The following is a 20559-nucleotide window of genomic DNA, read 5'->3' on the forward strand; positions in this document are numbered from 1 at the left end:
ATGTAATCAAACGACTTTGTTATGATTCATAGTTACCACCCAAATTCTAAATGACAATTTTGTGATTTTCAAGTCTCAATAGCTCATTGGAAGGGAAATATGGTATGAACCTCCTCGCTCTTTAAAAATTTGAAGCAAATCTACCTTCTCTATGTACCTACTACAACATATATGCATGAAAAAGAAAGCATTTTAAGCTCCTCATTTTCGGGTAGGGGGTGATTTCTGCTGTCATAGTGGTGTCAATGTAGTCAGAATGTCTAGGCTCTTCAGTCGTCTTTCGTGCTTTTCACTAAGAAAAAGCCTTTGCTATTGATTTTAATTTAACACATTAAATCATTGATTGATTTTAATTATATTAATTAATAGCTTAGTTAAGCTGTTAAATTAATAGATTAAATGCTTATATTTTTTTAAAATTGTTTGATAATTGGTTGGTTTTGAAAGCATTCTTATGTTTTAAAATGAGATAAAAGCAGAATATGTTTGAACATGTACTTAATGTAAAGTCAACTAAAACACCTATGATAGTGCTCGTTTATGTTGGGATTATGAATATGAAGTCACGAAGATATGAAAATTGGGAGTCATGATGAGACTTGTTGATTTGGTGACATGGAATTTGGTAGTTGAAGTAATCAAATATAACCTCATCATGATGAACTTATCTCTTGTTTACCATTATTGAGTGATGTTGATGGCTAATAATACAAGCAATCTATTCTTCAATGCTTGTATGACAAGACAATCTATGTGGATATCAATTGTAATTAGATTCAAGTTTTCAAATTAGAGAATTTTTTTTGGAGTATAGTAGTATTGACATAACTTTTTAACTTTGGTTCATTTTTTTCATTTCAGAGTCTCTTCATTTTAGTATTTGACATCTTTTTTATTGTGTTGAACTGAGAAAAGTAATAAAGATTGTAATAAGTTGAGGTTGGAATTTGGCACATCAATTGGTGCTTTGTACTTCGATGTTATTAATCTAATTACATCTTTTTCTTTTGGCTTGATATATATTATTATCTCTTTAACTTCACTAAAAAAGTCATCTGACCAAATTATTTTATCTACAAATGCAGAACAATATATATATATATATATATATATATATATATATAAGGAAAAAAAGTTTTGAAACTTGTAATTGGAAATTGGAAATTGGAAATTTTACTAAATTTTACCAGATAAAGAACAGATCAGTAATTGGAAATTTTTCTAAATTTTCAAATCTAGTATGGCTTCCAGTTTCATTACTAGTATATGCATGATATTTTAATGGAAAGATAGATACCACTTAAAAGAAGGTGTGGAATTTCAAATCTGATTGATTATAGAAATTTCAAGTGAGAATTTAAGAAGAATAGAAAATAGTTAGTCGTTGTTAGTCTCTCTTTTCAATTGACATTCACTACATTTTTTTCTTGTGCTCTTTTCCCTGTTTTTGTGCTTAAATTGAAATAAAAATAGTGTCCATGTGGTGATTTCGTATGAATGTTTTTTTTGTTTCTGTAGAATTTGATTTAATGGACTTTTGCCACTAAACTTGGAGTGCAGAGAATAACAGGGGTTACATTGTTTGACAAAATAGAGAAGATAATTTGTGTTCGATTGCCTGAGTTAGAGGTTAGTTTTCTACATTGGAGTGTTGTGGTCTTAGAGATTACTAGGGATTTGGATGTTGCATATTAGTTCTAATTCTGTTTGACTGATGTGTTTTGGTGCAATTGTATGAGCTGAATTATTGCTAAAATTTAGAACTCTAATGGACTGATTCCTTACAGAACTCAACTCAGATTGAATCTGTTTGGGTTTAAGAATAGTTACATATGTCTATACTAGCAACCATGTAAAGTTGCATATAGGGAATATATCTTTGCTACGCCATTTACTTCATATGATCCCGCCTCTAATCACGAAAGAGTATGATAGAGATTCTCTTAAATATCACTTCGATTACAAAAATTGCAGTTTTGCTTGTGTTGATAGAGATTCTCTTAAATATCATGCATCCATTTTATCGATTTGTAAGGAAGGATATGATGACAAATCTTAAGTACCCCTTGAAAAGTAATACAATGCCTATTTGGGTTGTATCAGTAAATATCTTATTATATTCTCTTTCAAATAAAACCTACGTTTACAAATTGTCCATGTGAGCAGAGCAACAACAATATTGATGATTTAACTTTTCCTTCTTTTTTTTACTACTAAGGTGTATGCCATTCTTTTGCATGTGGTGATTTTCCTCTATCTATTTTCGTAGGAGAGACATTTATGATCTCCATCATGCCATATTAGGTGACTATCTTCTTTTGTCATTATTGTTTTTCCTGATCATCTTTAATTATTTCAGTGATGCAGTCAGTTGTAGGAAGTACCATTTCGTGTTCAATTAATGCTTGAAATGTATTATCTAGTGTACATGCCTCTTATATTCCATGCTAGTGATATGTGTCCTTACTAATGCAATAAGAAAATGCAGTTGGTCGGCCTAGAACTGATTTTTTTTGCGGTGTTTTCCTGATGAAAAGGATGTATGCTTTTATGTACCTGATGCTATTTAGTACCTTCACATTGAAGGAAAATAGGCAAACGTTTGGCAGCGGAAATATAAAAATTTTAACCTTTTCCATTAACCCAAGATCCGTTAATCGTTATTTCATATAAAGAGGGATAGAAGGAAATACCTTTCGATGTTCTATCTACTGTTGCAATCGAAGTGCCCACAACTCTTACTTCGAGTTCCCGAGCACAAGACAAAAACACAATCCAAAATCAAGTTAGATATCAACCGTATAAAACAATCAAGAATAGATTGTCTCTAATAAATCAACACAAGATCAAGGAATAAGAGAAAGAGATGAAAATCAATTGAATGGAAGGAAGCGGTGGATAATCTCGTCCTCTAGTGTGGGTCGAAATTCTCTCTCCCGGGTTGAGTATATGTGTTTCGAAAATCACATATAGGGGGGTATTTATATTCTTTTGTATCTAAACCCTAGTTAGATAGAATTAGGTTACTGAATAAGAATTTAATTCGGAATATAATTCTTATTTATTATTGGGTAATTAATTTATTAGTCCCTATATTTTGACAAAACACACTGTTTAGTCCCTATATTTTTAAAAATACATGGTAAAGTCCCTAACGTTTTTCTCGGTCAACTGTTTAATCTCTAACGTTTTTCTTGGTGAACTGTTTAGTCCCTGCCGTTAGACTCTCATGAAGATTCCGTTGGTCAATTTGGATCTGCGTTCTTCTTTTCTTTTATTTTCCTTTCCTTTAAACTCTAATGCATCTGAAATCAACTTTGAGTGTTCTTCTTCTTGATTTTCTTCTTAATCGTTCAAATTCGTAAGCATTGGGTCTGTTCTTTTTCTTGTTCTCCATACAAATAACTTCTTCTTCTAAATTGGATTTCTTTTTCTGAAGTTTGAAGGTAAATAGTAAAGGGTAATTTAGTTATTTCTGAAGTCATAAATGGTAAAAAATCTAAGAAACGGACGGAAGGACTAAACAGTTCACTGAGAAAAAGGTTAGGGACCTTACCATGTGTTTTTGAAAATACAGGGACTAAACAGTGTGTTTTATCAAAATAAAGATAATAATAATAACCTTATAGGATAATAATAGGAGCAATTTAATCTCATTAAAACTCCTAACTTATTTATCCTTTAATTAATTTAATTCACAATTATAATTTAATTAGAATTGTTAAAATCAAATTAAATATTTATGTATTTATCATGCATAAAAATCGCCCCACCCCTATCTACTGGGCCTTAGTGGACTCAGTTGGACTTCCATCAATTAATTAACATGTGTTTCTCTTTTGGGCTCCAAGTCTTATGTGTGACCCATTAGGTTCTTATTGCTTCTAGCCGTATGCAACTATTAAATTAATTTTCACAGAATTATATTTAATCTTTGCATAACGGAATGAGTACGCGAAATGTGATTAGCAAATCCGAAACATTCCCCCAGAGCTATAAGAAGACAGGTTGATTCTGTCGTTGACCTTTCCGTATTAGTTACAGTATAATTCGATCCTTTATCAACTACATCCTTGAACTGAATCTTATGACTATGGATAATGTCAAGTCACATATAGCGAGACGTTCGTTTTACTTGTACAGGCCGAGTCAACTCCAATTAGATAGGTTAAGTGAAATCTGTATTTCAAGTCTTAAGCTATCACCTTGCAAGGATTTAGAGTCAAGTCTTCCACAAGCGATCCTTGGACGTATCTCCCATTTATCGGGAGTGACAAATGCTCAATCCAATGTATAATTATCCTGCAATTACTTCCTGTGATACCCAACGTCTGTCGTTCACACCCCAGAGTCATCTCTGTTATGGATCGTGTTACAACAGGATCAAAGCATCACATTCCATAATCCAGAATCACCAATTAACATTCCTTTGAGTCTGAGGATTACTTATACCTATTAATACCAATGAGATGAACAGGTGACAAGGATGAATCTACCCATCCTATTATCTCAAGTTGGGTCCCCAATCCTAATGAACTCCCTTTCATTGGATCCATGCAACTGTCCAGATTATCTGTATATCTGAAGCTTGTGAGATCAGCTCTCTGTCTTGACAGAAGACATTGTTACATGCAAGTCTCAACAGTGATATGTCAATCCTAAACATATTACTTGACTTGGGGTGGTTTTAAGTTTATTAGTTTATTATAAAGTTTCGTCTCACTTCATGCATGTATGAACACTTTACAATCACTTTAAACAAACTTAGGGATTTCCTTTTATTAGACTTATTTAGTTCTTTAAAAGGGGTTGCCTTTATATAGTTACGAAACCATATCTTATTAAAACAAATGATATAAAGAACACTTCATTCATATTTAGTTTATATCCTAGAATAATTGTCTATAGGACACTAAACCCCAACACACATTGCAGATGCTAACATCTGGTCTTTTCAGGTTTATGACAAATTGGGAGATGTTATATGCCATAGTGATAAAAGTGTCATAAAGGAAGGGCATACAAGTTTTCCGAGTGGGCACACTTCATGTAAGTTTACTTTTGCAAGCATGATACATTAGGATGCCCTTTCATTAAAACATATATCTCTGGTGAAATTGTGGAATTTTTGCTAGGAGAAGCAACAAAAGTAAAAGCTTTTTAAACACATGATGTCGCATGTTATATTTACTCCTCTTTTCCTTATTAATTGTTGAGGTGATTATTTTCATTGTTAGGGTCTTTTGCTGGATTAGGTTTTCTATCATTCTACTTGTCTGGAAAAATACAAGCTTTTGACTGCAAAGGCCATGTGGTAAAACTGTGCATTGTATTTCTTCTGCTGCTTTCTGTTTGTTTTGTTGGCATTTCACAGGTGGATGACTACTGTCATCATTGGCAAGATGTCTTTGTTGGAGGTCTCTTAGATTTGTGCCTATATTTTTGGTTTTAGTGGTTGAGGAGATGACCAATTGGTATCTCAACTGAACTGACTCTTCAAGTGGCATGGCTTGCTAATTTTACCTATTAAAAAATGAAGGGTTAATTTGATGTACAGTCACATGGTTTCTTAGATTCAGAAAAATATAGGCTTTTAATTTTTCTATTTTGAGGCAGGAATGTGTGATCAAGATGTAATTCACAAACACTAATGTAAACAAATTTTCCAGTGCTTGAATGCATATAACTTAGCTTTTTGTATAACTAATATTAGATACTCAACTTTCCGGAATAATAGAAACTTAATAGTAGTCTCATTGACTACATCTTAGGAAGAAATAGGAATGTCACCTAAATTATTAGAAATTTAATAGCAGTTAAGTTTGAAGTAGAGTTACTAAATTTATTAGAAATGACAACTAGCAATTGGTTTTATGGTTAATAAAACTAGTTCATACAAAATCACCACATGGGCACCATTTTTATTTCAATTTAAGCAAAAAAAGAAAAATAGAGGGGGGGGGGGAGGAGTATAAAAGCAAATTGTATAGTCAGTTAACCTTTTTCTTTTATACCCCCCCCCCCCCCTCCTTTTTTTTTTTTGCTTAAATTGAAATAAAAATGGTGCCCATGTGGTGATTTTGTATGAACTAGTTTTATGGCTAAATTGAAACAAAAGTTGAATAATTGAAATTCTTTCTTAATTTGTTGTCCCATATTCAACAAAAGTTTCTATTTTTTGTAGGCAATAGAATTGGGTCGAGAACCTATGTTCCATGAGGTTTTCGTAAATAACCACAACATAAAAAAGGATAGCCAAACGTTTGTGGATGATAAAGCACGTCAAGTTAATGTGAGTAATAACATAAACCTTAATATTTTCATGATATGCATATGTTTTTGTATGGTAAATTAACTAATGAACTTTTAATGTATATAGGAATGTGTTGTTGCTTTACGTCAACAACGTTTGGAGGAGCAAGACGATAGTGAAGAGGAGTTAGATGAGAGCCAAGTTTTCTGTCACGACCCAACCCAGGCCATGACCGGTGCATAAATTAAGTTAACTTTAATCCATGCTAGTCTTAATTCTGAACTAATAGAAATTCCAAAATTTACTAACAGAATATCAAAGTCATCTCAATTACATCAATAAACCTTAAAAGAATCAAACTATTCAAGTCAAATCTCAATAATCAAAAGTCTCCAAAAAATAATATAAAGATAAATCATTAGGCAGTCTCCTTCAACATCAATCCAAGGGTTACCTCACGAACAGGGACCTTAATCTGAAAAAGAAATATTCAATGTGGTATGAGATTTTTGTCTATACGAGCGAAAACCTCTTTGAGCAGTAGCTATAGCACACAACCGAAAAGGAACATGCAGGCAGGCTGATACTCTTAAATCATGATAATTATAGTTCAAAATATAATATTTCAAAATCAGTTAAACTAAAGGGTCATTATAAGATAATCAATTCAAAATACTAGTAATCAATTGTCAAATCTAATACTGAAGCTTTTCAAAATATCAAATATTAGAACAATCAGAAAATAAGGTAAAAGCTTTAAAACACATGGTAGTGTATCAGAGTGGTGATACTGCACACCACCAGGGCCAGATAAATGGTAAGCGCTACCAATAACAGATACAGATAACAGATAATCGCATTCACCGATCTTATGCGTGATTCTAATGCTGACACAACTGATGACAAACAGACAACTGAGAACCCGACTCAAAGACAAATGCAAGGACCTAATGTTATGAAGATCGGTGAGAGGCCAGATAACAGATACAGATATACTGAGCACTTGTACCAGTTTGAAAACATGTAGTATACGTATATAAATCAGAAAATCATAACTGTTTGAACAAATTATCAGATTTCCAAAATAAAAGTAATAACTGCGATGAATTGCGTATCAGAAAGTACTGATCATATCAGATCGATTTTAATAACTTCTTTGAAACTGATAATAAAACAAATCAACTATAAAGGTATGTTCCCATAATACACGCTGTAATACTAAGGATATTTAGTAAACCTAAGGTTCAAAATATATGCTTTTATGAAAGAAAATATACAGTTAAATGTCAATTTTCGATAAACAGTTTTTTAGTCCGATATTTCAAATCAATAGAGTCATGTACTATAATTACCACTCACCTGATATCCAGCCGAATGATAAATCTAAGAATCCCGGTAGCTCACCACTCAACCGACTAGTGGGTACTGTTATCTCCTATAATTTAAATGAAAGGGAACAATAGTGAATCACTCTAAATCTAAAAATCTATGATTGAATGTAAATTGATAGGGTCCTGACTTCTTTTAGGGGACAAAACAATAGTTATAATAATATCATATTATTTCAAAAGAAGTTTATGTTGAATTAACAAAAAAAAAAAAAGATATAATGGTTTCTTTCAACATAAAAATAATACTTTAAAAAGAATAATATTATATCTATCAAGTCTTGAAAAGGTACCAATATAACAAAAGAACAACAAGAATCAACTTTCTAATCACAAATTGTAGATGGTGTTCAACATAAGGTTTTTGGCACGATTTTTAAAATGGGCAAGACAATTAAATGCCTAAATTATGAAATAATATTATAAAATTCCTTAATTATCAATCTTAAAAGGAAAGTGGTTTTGCAGGGATTCCCACTTGAAAAAAAAAAAAAAGAAGAAGACAAACTAGTAATGATGTGAAAAGTGCATGGAATTTTACAAGGTGAGTTTTGATAATTATTTGATTTTATAAAGTGGTTTTTAATCAATGTGATATACACTTAAAACAAAAAAAAAGGTTCAGAAAACACTTACTTAATATAGGTAGGTATATGAAATTTCAAGATGCTGCACTACCACACCGAGGAAGACGATGACGGCTACGCATAGAACCTTTTCTTTTTTAAAGACAATTTGGCGTAAAGGATTAACTAGGTTTAAGTTTAGGTTTTATTAAAAAAAATATAAAAATAATTAAATAACTGAATAAGAAAATAAAAAAAAAAAGTACTTTAACCAAATAAGATAACATAAATTAACCTTTAGATAAAAAAAACATAATGTTTAAATTTCGTATATGGGTTATATATCTTAAAATTGACACATGGTAAAATTTAGGATTATTACATTCTTTCCCCCTAAAAAAAATCGGACCCCGAATTTAGATTACGGAGACACTAACCTGTAGCATCGAACAAATGAGGATATCTAATTCGCATCTCAGATTCAGTCTCCTAAGTGGCTTCACTACTAGAGTGGTTTTGCCAAAGAACTTTAACTAAAGGAATCTCTTTTGAACGCAGCTTTCGAACTTGACTGTCTAAAATCTTTATAGGTTGCTCCTCATAAGACAGATCATTTCTAACTTGTATAGCTTGAGGTTGTAAGGCATGGGACGCATCAGGAATGTATTTCCTAAGCATCGATATATGGAATACCGGATGAACCTTAGGGAAATAAGGTGGAAGAGCTAAACGATATGCAACTGCACCAATCCTTTCAAGAATCTCAAACGGGCCTACATAACGCGGACTCAATTTTCCTTTCTTGCCAAAACGCATGATTCCTTTCATCGGAGAGACCTTCAGAAACACATGATCACCGATCTAAAATTCTACATTCTTGCGCCTCGGATCAACATAACTCTTTTGCCTACTCTGAGCTGTTAAGAGTCTATCACGAATAACACGAACTTTATCTGAAGTCAACTGTATCAACTCAGGTCTAGTGAGTCTCCTTTCTCCAACCTCATCCCAACAAATCGGCGACTGACACTTACGACCATACAAAGCTTCATAAGGTGCCATCTCAATGCTAGCTTGATAGCTGTTGTTATAAGCAAACTCTACCAGAGGCAAATGATGATCCCAATTTTGGCCAAAATAAAAAATACAAGCTCAAAGCATATCCTCTAAACTCTGAATAGTCCTCTCTGACTGTCCATCCGTTTGAGGATGAAACGCTGTGCTAAACTGAAGTCTTGTACCTAGTGCTTCTTGAAATTTCTTCCAGAATCGAGAAATGAATTGAGCACCATGATCTGACAAAATAGAGACTGGGACTCCATGAAGTCTAACAATCTCATCAATGTATAACTGAGCAAGCTTAGAAAAATCATAAGTTATCTTCACATGAAGAAAATGAGCAGACTTAGTTAAACGGTCGACTATCACCCAAATGGAATCGTACCTTCCTCTAGTGCGAGACAATCCTACCACGAAGTCCATAGCAATATTCTCCCACTTCCACTCAGGAATAGGTAGTGGTTGGAGCAACCCAGACGGTATCTGATGTTCTGCCTTGACTTGTTAACAAGTAAGGCATTTAGCAACAAAGTCTGCAACATCTCTCTTTATTCCACTTCACCAGTATAACTCCCTTAAATCTCTATACATCTTAGTGGAACCAGGATGAACTGTATAAGATGAACAGTGTGCTTCCTCCAAAATTTCCCTTTTTAAATCATCAACATCAGGAACACACAGTCTAGTCCCATAACGAAGAACTCCATCATCACCAATCACGAAGTCCTGAACCTTACCCTGACAAACACCATCCCTAACTTTACACAATTGAGGATCTTCTTGTTGGGCTGCCTTGATTCTATCTAATAGAATAGGTCTAACACGAAAATGAGCTACTAATGCTTCAGATGTTGCCTCAAATTTTACTCCTTGATCAATCAATTCATGAATGTCACTAATCAAAGGTCTCCTCACTACGGAAAGATGAGCTAAGCTACCCAGAGATTTCCTACTTAAAGCATCTGCTACAACATTTGCTTTCCCTGGATGGTACTGAATTGTGCAATCATAATCCTTGAGAAACTCCACCCATATTCTCTGCCTCAAATTCAAATCACGCTGATCAAAGATGTATTTGAGACTTTTATGGTCAGTGAAAATCTCACATGTCTCCCCATACAAGTAATGTCTCCATATCTTCAGCGCAAAGATCACTGCTGCCATTTCCAAATCATGAGTTGGATAATTCTTTTCGTGCTGCTTTAATTGGCGAGAAGCATATGCAATCACATGACCATGTTGCATCAATACACAACCCAGACCAACCCTTGAAGCATCACAAAACACTGTGTAGCCCCCTGATCCAGATGGAAGAGCTAACACTGGTGCTGAAGTCAAACGAACTTTCAATTCTTTAAAGCTCTTCTCACACGCTTCTGACCACTGAAACTTCACATTCTTTTGGGTTAACTTGGTTAAAGGAGAAGCTATTCGAGAAAAGTCTTGCACAAAACGTCGATAGTAACCCGCTAACCCAAGAAAACTTCGAATCTCCGACACTGAACTAGGCCTTGGCCAATGAAGAACAGCATCAACCTTCTTCTGATTAACACTCACCCCATCTTTGATACTACGTTCCCTAAAAATGCGACACTATCCAACCAAAATTCACATTTTGAGAACTTGGCATACAACTGGTTCTCTCTTAAGGTCTGAAGAATAAGCCTCAGATGCTGCTCATGTTCTTCTTTACTTTTAGAATACACCAGAATGTCATCTATGAACACTATCACAAAACGATCAACGAAGGGCTTAAACACCCTATTTATTAGATCCATAAAAGCTACAAGAGCATTAGTGAGACCAAAAGGCATCACCAGAAATTCATAGTGACCATACCTAGTCCTGAAAGCTGTCTTAGGTATGTCAACATTTTTAACCCTCAACTGATGATAACCGGACCTCAGATCGATCTTAGAAAAGTACTTTGCACCCTAGAGCTGATCAAATTGATCATCAATCCGAGGAAGAGGGTATTTGTTATGTATTGTGACCTTGTTCAACTGTCGATAATCAATGCACAATCTCATTGATCCATCCTTCTTCTTCACAAACAACACAGGAGCACCCCAAGGAGAGACACTAGGGCGGATGAACCCCTTGTCAAGCAAGTCTTGCAGTTGTTTCTTCAACTCTTTTAGTTCAGCAGGAGCCATTCGGTAAGGAGGCATAGATATGGGTCTTGTTTCGGGTGCTAAGTCAACACAGAAATTGATTACTCTTTCAGGTGGCAAACCTGCCAAATCTTCAGGAAAAACATCAGCAAACTCATTCACCATATCAACATTCTCCAACTCGACACCCTTTGCTTGAGTATCCTTAACATAAGCTAGAAACCCTTCACAGTTCTTATACACCAATCTTTTTACAGCAATAGCAGAAATAAGACTATGAGGAGCCATGCTACGATCTCCTTGAAATTGAAATTCTATCTCCCCAGGAATTTTGAAAGTTACTAACTTGCTATAATAGTTTAAAGAGGCATGATATGAGGCTAACCAATCCATTCCCAAAAGCACATCAAAATCTAACATTTCAAATAATACAAGATCAGCTAAGAGTTCCCTTTCCCCTACTTTTACTAAGCAATTCTTAAAAGTTAGATTTATGTCAAGGACATCTCCTATAGGTGTTGCCACAGATAAAGGACAATCTAACATAGTGGGTGGTACACCAAATTTCATAGAAAAATAAGGAGAAACAAAGGAATGTGTAGCACCAGGATCAATCAAAACTCTAGCATCAAATGAACATACAGAAATGGTACCTGTCACCACTGCATTAGATGCTTGGGCATCCTGATGTGTCAGAGCAAAGGCTCTAGACTAACCTCGACCTGTTGTTGCATGATTAGGAGCTGAATTGGGACCTCGACCACGCTGACCTCGACCTCCTGAACTCTGGCCTCTACCACCATATTGAGAAGATGGCTGAGTATTGATAAAAGGAGTAGAAACTGTATCCTGACTCACAGCTAGTGTTGTGTTACTGCTTGGGCAATCCTTTCTTCTATGTCCCACTTGACCACAACCAAAACAATCCCTAGTTGCTCGATGGCATGGAGAGTTACCATGGAATTTACTGCAAAGCTGACAAGTAGGGAATGAAGATCTAGAGGAACTTTGACTATTCTGAGTACCAGTGGACTGAGCTCTCTGACCATATCTCTGATTATTCTTGGAGTATTTCCCTCCTTGACCATGTAAGGAATGAGACCCATGAGATACTGAATAGTTACTTCCCCTACTATGTTGACCACTCTGGTTGTCATATCGAGCACATTTGTTCTGATCACGAGCCCTATGCTGATCATCAAACATCTCCATCTGCCTGGATCGATCCACCACTTCCTCAAAGCTAGACAATCATAGAGGAGCAATTCGGTATAATAGTCTGTCCCGAAGTCCCCTCTCAAACCTCCTTGCCTTCCTCTCCTCAGTTGGAATAAGATGCTCACCAAAACGAGCAAGTCGAGTGAATTTCATTTCATATTCACTCACAGTCATACCACCCTGCTTCAACACATCAAACTCTAAAGCTTTAGCCTCCTTAACACTAGGAGGAAGGAACCTCTCCAAGAAAGAATCACGAAACTGTGGCCAAAGGAAGGTGTTATCAAGTCCATTCCCTCTCTTGGAAAGATACCAACTACGTGCCACTCCTTGTAACTGATTCCCTGCTAACAATACCATCCTAACACTGGTGCATCCCAAGACCTCATAACATCTATCCATAGCATCTAGAAAATCCATAGGATCTGTTACAGAATCCTCACCCGAAAAGGTTGTAACCTCAAGAAGTCACTGAGATCTTGGAATTGAGCTTTATCATTAGGTGTAACAGGTGTTGTAGTTCTTGGTTGTCTGTTTTCCCCTACCACATTTGTTAGTCTTTCAACTGCTTGAAAGACCCCTTGCAATCCAGTAGCCAAATCAGTGTTAGATATTTGAGCAGGCTGAGAGGTTGAAGCTGTACGCGTGGGCTGAGATGACCCTCTAGCTGGTTGGAATATTGGTTCAGATGCTGGAGCTGGTCCTCCAATAGGGTGTGAAGCTCCCCCATCAAGTTGGGATGAATTCTCAACAGTCACCCTACTCCTAGTACTAACATTAACCGTATTCTTGCCTCTTCTTCTTCATTTAGGAGGCATGATTACCTATCCATGAAGCAGAGTTAGACACTTTAGCAAATGAGATATTGAAAATGAGTAAATAGGAAGACCCAGATAGATATGCAAGATAAGGGGTACGAACAGAACACGTGAATCCTATACAGTAAGTCTATAAGAACCTAAACCTAGGCTCTGATACCACCTTTGTCACGACCCAACCCAGGCCATGACCGACGCATAAATTAAGTTAACTTTAATCTATGCTAGCCTTAATTCTGAACTAATAGAAATTCCAAAATTTACTAACAGAATATCAAAGTCATCTCAATTACATCAATAAACCTTAAAAGAATCAAACTATTCAAGTCAAATCTCAATAATCAAAAGTCTCCAAAAAATAAAATAAAGCTAAATCATTAGGCAATCTCCTTCAACATCAATCCAAGGGTTACCTCACGAACAGGGACCTTAATCTGAAAAAGAAATATTCAACGTGGTATGAGATTTTTGTCTATACGAGCGAAAACCTCAGTGAGCAGTAGCTATAGCACACAACCGAAAAGGAACAGGCAGGCAGGCTGATACTCTTAAATCATGATAATTATAGTTCAAAATATAATATTTCAAAATCAGTTAAACTAAAGGGTCATTATAAGATAATCAATTCAAAATACTAGTAATCAATTGTCAAATCTAATACTGAAGCTTTTCAAAATATCAAATATTAGAACAATCAGAAAATAAGGCAAAAGCTTTAAAAACACATGGTACAGTGTATCAGAGTGGTGATACTGCACACCACCAGGGCCAGATAAATGGTAAGCGCTACCAATAACAGATACAGATAACAGATAATCACCTTCACTGATCTTATGCATGATTCTAATGCTGACACAACTGGCGACAAACAGACAACTGAGAACCCGACTCAAAGACAAATGCAAGGACCTAATGTTATGAAGATCGGTGAGAGGCCAGATAACAGATACATATATACTGAGCACTTGTACCAGTTTGAAAACATGTAGTATACATGTATAAATCAGAAAATCATAACTAATTGAACAAATTATCAGATTTCCAAAATAAAAGTAATAACTGCGATGAATCGCGTATCAGAAAGTACTGATCATATCAGATCGATTTTAATAACTTCTTTGAAACTGATAATAAAACAAATCAACTATAAAGGCATGTTCCCAGAATACACGCTGTAATACTAAGGATATTTAGTAAACCTAAGGTTCAAAATATACGCTTTTATGAAAGAAAATATACAGTTAAATGTCAATTTTCAATAAACAGTTTTTCAGTCCGATATTTCAAATCAATAGAGTCATGTATTATAATTACCACTCACCTGATATCCAGCCGAATGATAAATATAAGAATCCCGGTAGCTCACCACTCAACCGACTAGTGGGTAATGTTATCTCCTATAATTTAAATGAAAGGGAACAATAGTGAATCACTCTAAATCTAAAAATCTAAGATTGAATTTAAATTGATAGGGTCCTGACTTCTTTTAGGGGACAAAACAATAGTTATAATAATATCATATTATTTCAAAAGAAGTTTATGTTGAATTAACAAAAAACAAAAAAAGATAAGATATAATGGTTTCTTTCAACACAAAAATAATACTTTAAAAAGAACAATATTATATCTATCAAGTCTTGAAAAGGTACCAATATAACAAAAGAACAACAAGAATCAACTTTCTAATCACAAATTGTAGATGGTGTTCAACATAAGGTTTTTGGCACGATTTTTAAAATGGGCAAGACAATTAAATGCCTAAATTATAAAATAATATTATAAAATTCCTTAATTATCAATCTTAAAAGGAAAGTGGTTTTGCAGGGATTCCCACTTGCAAAAAAAGAAGAAGAAAACAAACTAGTAATGATGTGAAAAGTACATAGAATTTCACAAGGTGAGTTTTGATGATTATTTGATTTTATAAAGTGGTTTTTAATCAATGTGATATACACTTAAAACAAAAAAAGGTTCAGAAAACACTTACTTAATATAGGTAGGTATGTGAAATTTCAAGATGCTGCACTACCACACCAAGGAAGACGATGACGTCTACGCACAGAACCTTTTCTTTTTGAAAGACAATTTGGCATAAAGGATTAACTAGGTTTAAGTTTAGGTTTTATTAAAAAATATAAAAATAATTAAATAACTGAATAAGAAAATAAAAAAAAGTACTTTAACCAAATAAGAGAACATAAATTAACCTTTAGATAAAAAAAACATAATGTTTAAATTTCGTATATGGGTTATATATCTTAAAATTGATACATGATAAAATTTAGGATTATTACATTTTCATAGAGGCCGCAACTGGAAAAAGAAAAGATAGAATATAACTAACTCAGTTACGCCAACAGTTAAATAATCGTAATGATGAACAAATTAATCGCAATGGCGAATAATTTAGAGAATTGATTCGGGAGACGGTTCCTAATCTTTCTACAAAACAGACGGGACAAATTTCTGAGAGTATGCCACGTTTACCTCCTCATCCATAGTAACCTATTACTTCTTGCTAGCTTGATTATCTTTTTTTTTTCTTGTATTAGAATTGTGATTTTGGAATATTTTTCTTGTTAGCTTGATTGTTCTATCTTTTTGCTACATTAGGATTGTGAATTTGGAATAGTTCATATTACTTTCAAAACTCTAACCCTTAAAACTCCAAAAACTAGAACATTGGAGTAATTTTGGAGATATTGTGTGATTATTTTGGATATATTAACTTATTAGTTTGATGACTTGATTAGTATTTTTATTATTTTGTTGCATGAGATATTATTTATTAGTTTTAGAATTAATATAATATGCAAATTTAATGATTTATCATATATATGTACAGTTTGTAGTTTTACCGACAATATTGCTATCAACTTAAGATACATATTACCAACGACTGTATTACAAAAACGACTTCCATACGATTGAATTTAGAAACCACATACAAATGACTTCCCGACAACACATATTAGCAACGACTTAGCAACACCAGAATTACCGATGACTTACAAACGATACATATATTTCTAAATTGGCGCCAAAAATTATTTACAGACTGTTCACTAACGACAAAGTTGTCACTATTTTTCACGCCATTTAATTTGGCGCCAAATTCATTATGAATATTACCGACAACATATATATCAACAACGATTTAATGATGATATATGTCCTGTCCAATAACGACACCGATTGATTCTTATGGCTGGTCGCTTACAACTTACAAATGACTATGTTGTCGCTAATGCAAACGATAATGATTTTGTCGTCGATAACCATTTTCCCAATAAGCAATCTGACTACGACATGAGTTTCGTTTGTATGTCATCGGTAACCTATATTACCGACAAAAATCTTATTATTACCAACGACATTACGTCGTAGGTAAACTATTTTTTCTTGTAGTGAAAATGTTGAATCATTAGCAGCCAAATCTCTATTTTTTTCTTTTTTTAGAGATGTTACTGTAACCTCACTTTGCTTTGCTTTGATAGAGGTTGCTACATTTTCTTTTCTAGAGATGCTACCATAACCCCATTTTTGTTGTTTTTAAATCATTCATGTCATTTCTAAATAATAAATATCATGCCGCTAGATGCTATTTGAATTTTGCTTTCTTGGTTAGAAAAACTGCTTAAGCATCTCCATGTTTTTCAATTTCATGCGTCTGCCATTGTTGTTTTGTAGCTGATATTCATTCTTATAACTTTGGCAAATATAAGGTGTTTGAAGTTCGGTGCCTTCATTTTCAATTTTAGGATAGAACACCTTAGGAGGTAAGATTTTGGGGGATGTATGTTCTTTTGAATAATTTTACATTTGCTGAAAAAAAAGATAAACAAGTTTGGTCAAAATTAAATTTGCTAGAAACAAAACTGGATACCCAATGCTGGAAATAGAATGGTGTCCAGTGCTGGAAACAGAATTGGATACCAGTTCTATTTCCAGAATTGGAATATCGCTTTTGGAAACAGAACTGGATACCAATTCTTGAAACAAAACTCGATACTAGTTCCGTTTAGGTGTGATATGTTCTGTTGAGAAGAGCAATAGGAAAAGTTATTGGATGACTGATATAAAACCTTGTCACGTACTCCGTCAAAAGAATATAAATCACTGCGGTAATAACATCATTTACACCTAAAGCACCAAATGATAAAGAGATTGTTTGTGCCACATAAAATCCATCTAAGAACGAAATTCCTCCAAAAAGTTCTCTCCTTGAAGGACTTCTAAAGTAGGTCTTAGACAGTACATGCACAATTCTAAAATTGGACAGTAGTATGTAAGGCCATGTTCTTTATTACTTAATTTCAGTAACAATCAGTTCAGTTCAGTTCAGTATTCAGTTTCAGTATTCAATAATTTATCATTATTTATTATAATTATAATTATTATATATTATTATTATTATTATTATTTATATATAATTTATTATTATTATCATTATTTATTTATAATTTCAGCAATTTATTATAATTATTATAATTTATTATATATTAATTTATCTATTTTCATTATACTTATATTTATATATAATTTATGCTTTGTCATTATATATATTATCATTATTTATTATAATTATAATTATTTGGTGCAACTTATTTGCAAATTTTGCGAAAAGTAAATAAATATTATATTAATACGTTTACATTACAATGCTCTAAAAAATTAACTGGCTCAACTACCTTAATATCTCAAATAGTGCAATTTTATCCCTAATATTAGAAGCCAATAGCAATTTTACCCTTAACATTGATAAATTGAGTCAAGATTTTGTATTCATATGAAAATTCATATTTAGATGTTAGGAGTAAAATAACCCCGGACCCAAAACGTTAAAGGTATTTTTGTACCTTAATACTTAATTGTAATAAAAAGTTAAGAGTGTGTATTCATATAAAAATTTGTATTTAATTTCATAGGCTTTAAATTATATATAAATTTGTGTTTGTATGTAATTTATATTTTTAATTTAAATTAGACTCATTTTTATTTAATGTCATAGGATTTTATCGAGCCTAGATTTTATTTGATATTTAATTTAGTTTAATCTTAAAAATTATATGTTTATTTATTATTGATATTATTTTTTTGGTAGAAATATTATTATTATTATTATTATTATAAGCTTATTAATGTCCAATATTATCATTAAATTATTTTAAAGTCTAATATAATCATTATTGTTACGTTCGATTAAATTCGGTTAAGTTCGGTATCATTCAGTTAAGTTCAGTAGCATTCAGTTAAATTCAGTTCAGTTCAGTATTCAGTATCATTCAGTTCAGTTCAGTTTAGTTCAGTTCAGTTCAGTTTTTTTCAGTAATAAAGAACAGAGCCTAAATCAAATTACAGTATTCTATTATTTTGAGTCTATGTTGTTTTTTTTGTGCTATAATGGTGCTAGGTCAGTGTAATTTGGTGATTACCATAATAGTTGGTATTCTAGTCTATGAGTTAGGCTTTGTTTTTTATTACTGAAAAAAACTGAACTGAACTGAACTGAACTGAATTGAACTGAACTGAACTGAATGCTACTGAACTGAACTGAACTGAACTGAATGATACTGAATACTGAACTGAACTAAATTTAACTGAATGCTACTGAACTTAACTGAATGATACCGAACTTAACCGAATTTAATCGAACGTAACAATAATGATGATATTAGACTTTAAAATAATTTAATGATAATATTGGACATTAATAAGCTTATAATAATAATAATAATAATAATAATAATAATATTTCTACCAAAAAAAATAATATCAATAATAAATAAACATATTATTAAAGATTAAACTAAATTAAATATCAAATAAAATCTAGGCTCGATAAAATCCTATGACATTAAATAAAAATGAGTCTAATTTAAATTAAAAATATAAATTACATACAAACACAAATTTATATATAATTTAAAGCCTATGAAATTAAATACAAATTTTTATATGAATACACACTCTTAACTTTTTATTACAATTAAGTATTAAGGTACAAAAATACCTTTAACGTTTTGGGTCCGGGGTTATTTTACTCCTAACATCTAAATATGAATTTTCATATGAATACAAAATCTTGACTCAATTTATCAATGTTAAGGGTAAAATTGCTATTGGCTTCTAATATTAGGGATAAAATTGCACTATTTGAGATATTAAGGTAGTTGAGCCAGTTAATTTTTTAGAGCATTGTAATGTAAACGTATTAATATAATATTTATTTACTTTTCGCAAAATTTGCAAATAAGTTGCACCAAATAATTATAATTATAATAAATAATGATAATATATATAATGACAAAGCATAAATTATATATAAATATAATTATAATGAAAATAGATAAATTAATATATAATAAATTATAATAATTATAATAAATTGCTGAAATTATAAATAAATAATGATAATAATAATAAATTATATATAAATAATAATAATATATAATAATTATAATAAATAATGATAAATTATTGAATACTGAAACTGAATACTGAAACTGAATACTGAACTGAACTGAACTGAACTGAACTGAACTGATTACTACTGAACTGAACTGAACTGAACTGATTGTTACTGAAATTAAGTAATAAAGAACAGGGCCTTAATTGATATTGGGCTTCTTATTTGATTTGAGGTTATCTATTTGGCATACTAGGTTGGTCATTGTATTGATTTTGCTAACTTGGATACCTGTAGATTCACATATGCTTGTTATTGGCTATTGACTATCAAAGTATAGCTCAAAACTGTTCATTTTAATTTTGGATCAAATATGCATATCTTCTATTTTGGTGTTATCTTGTAAAGATGAATATCTTTTGTTTTGGTGTTATCTTCCAAAGTTGAATCTATTCATACATGCCACATATGTTTGCCAGTCTTAAACTTATTGGTGTGATCAACTAATAATGGAATTTCTTATTATTTCTTATAGGCTACTTGATGCAACAACTTTTTGTTACTTAATTGAGCAATTTTTTGGACAAGCTAAAATTATCAATCAACTTTTTGGTTCAAGATAGAGAGATTAAATTCCCAAAAAACTTTTTGGATATATTTTGTTAGTTAAATAGGAAATTGTTTGTATATAGCTTACTGAAATTAGCTTTACAAACAACTTTTTGGATATATAG

At 32.5% G+C, this 20559-nt stretch overlaps 1 pseudogene; it reads left to right on the forward strand.

Annotated features, from left to right (window-relative positions):
* The first annotated feature begins 1928 nt into the window (after positions 1-1928).
* On the forward strand, positions 1929-6496 carry LOC136203959 (putative lipid phosphate phosphatase 3, chloroplastic; annotated as a pseudogene).
* Positions 6497-20559: the final 14063 nt, after the last annotated feature.

Source organism: Euphorbia lathyris, chromosome 8 (genome assembly GCF_963576675.1).
Source record: "Euphorbia lathyris chromosome 8, ddEupLath1.1, whole genome shotgun sequence".
Taxonomy (NCBI): Eukaryota; Viridiplantae; Streptophyta; class Magnoliopsida; order Malpighiales; family Euphorbiaceae; genus Euphorbia; species Euphorbia lathyris.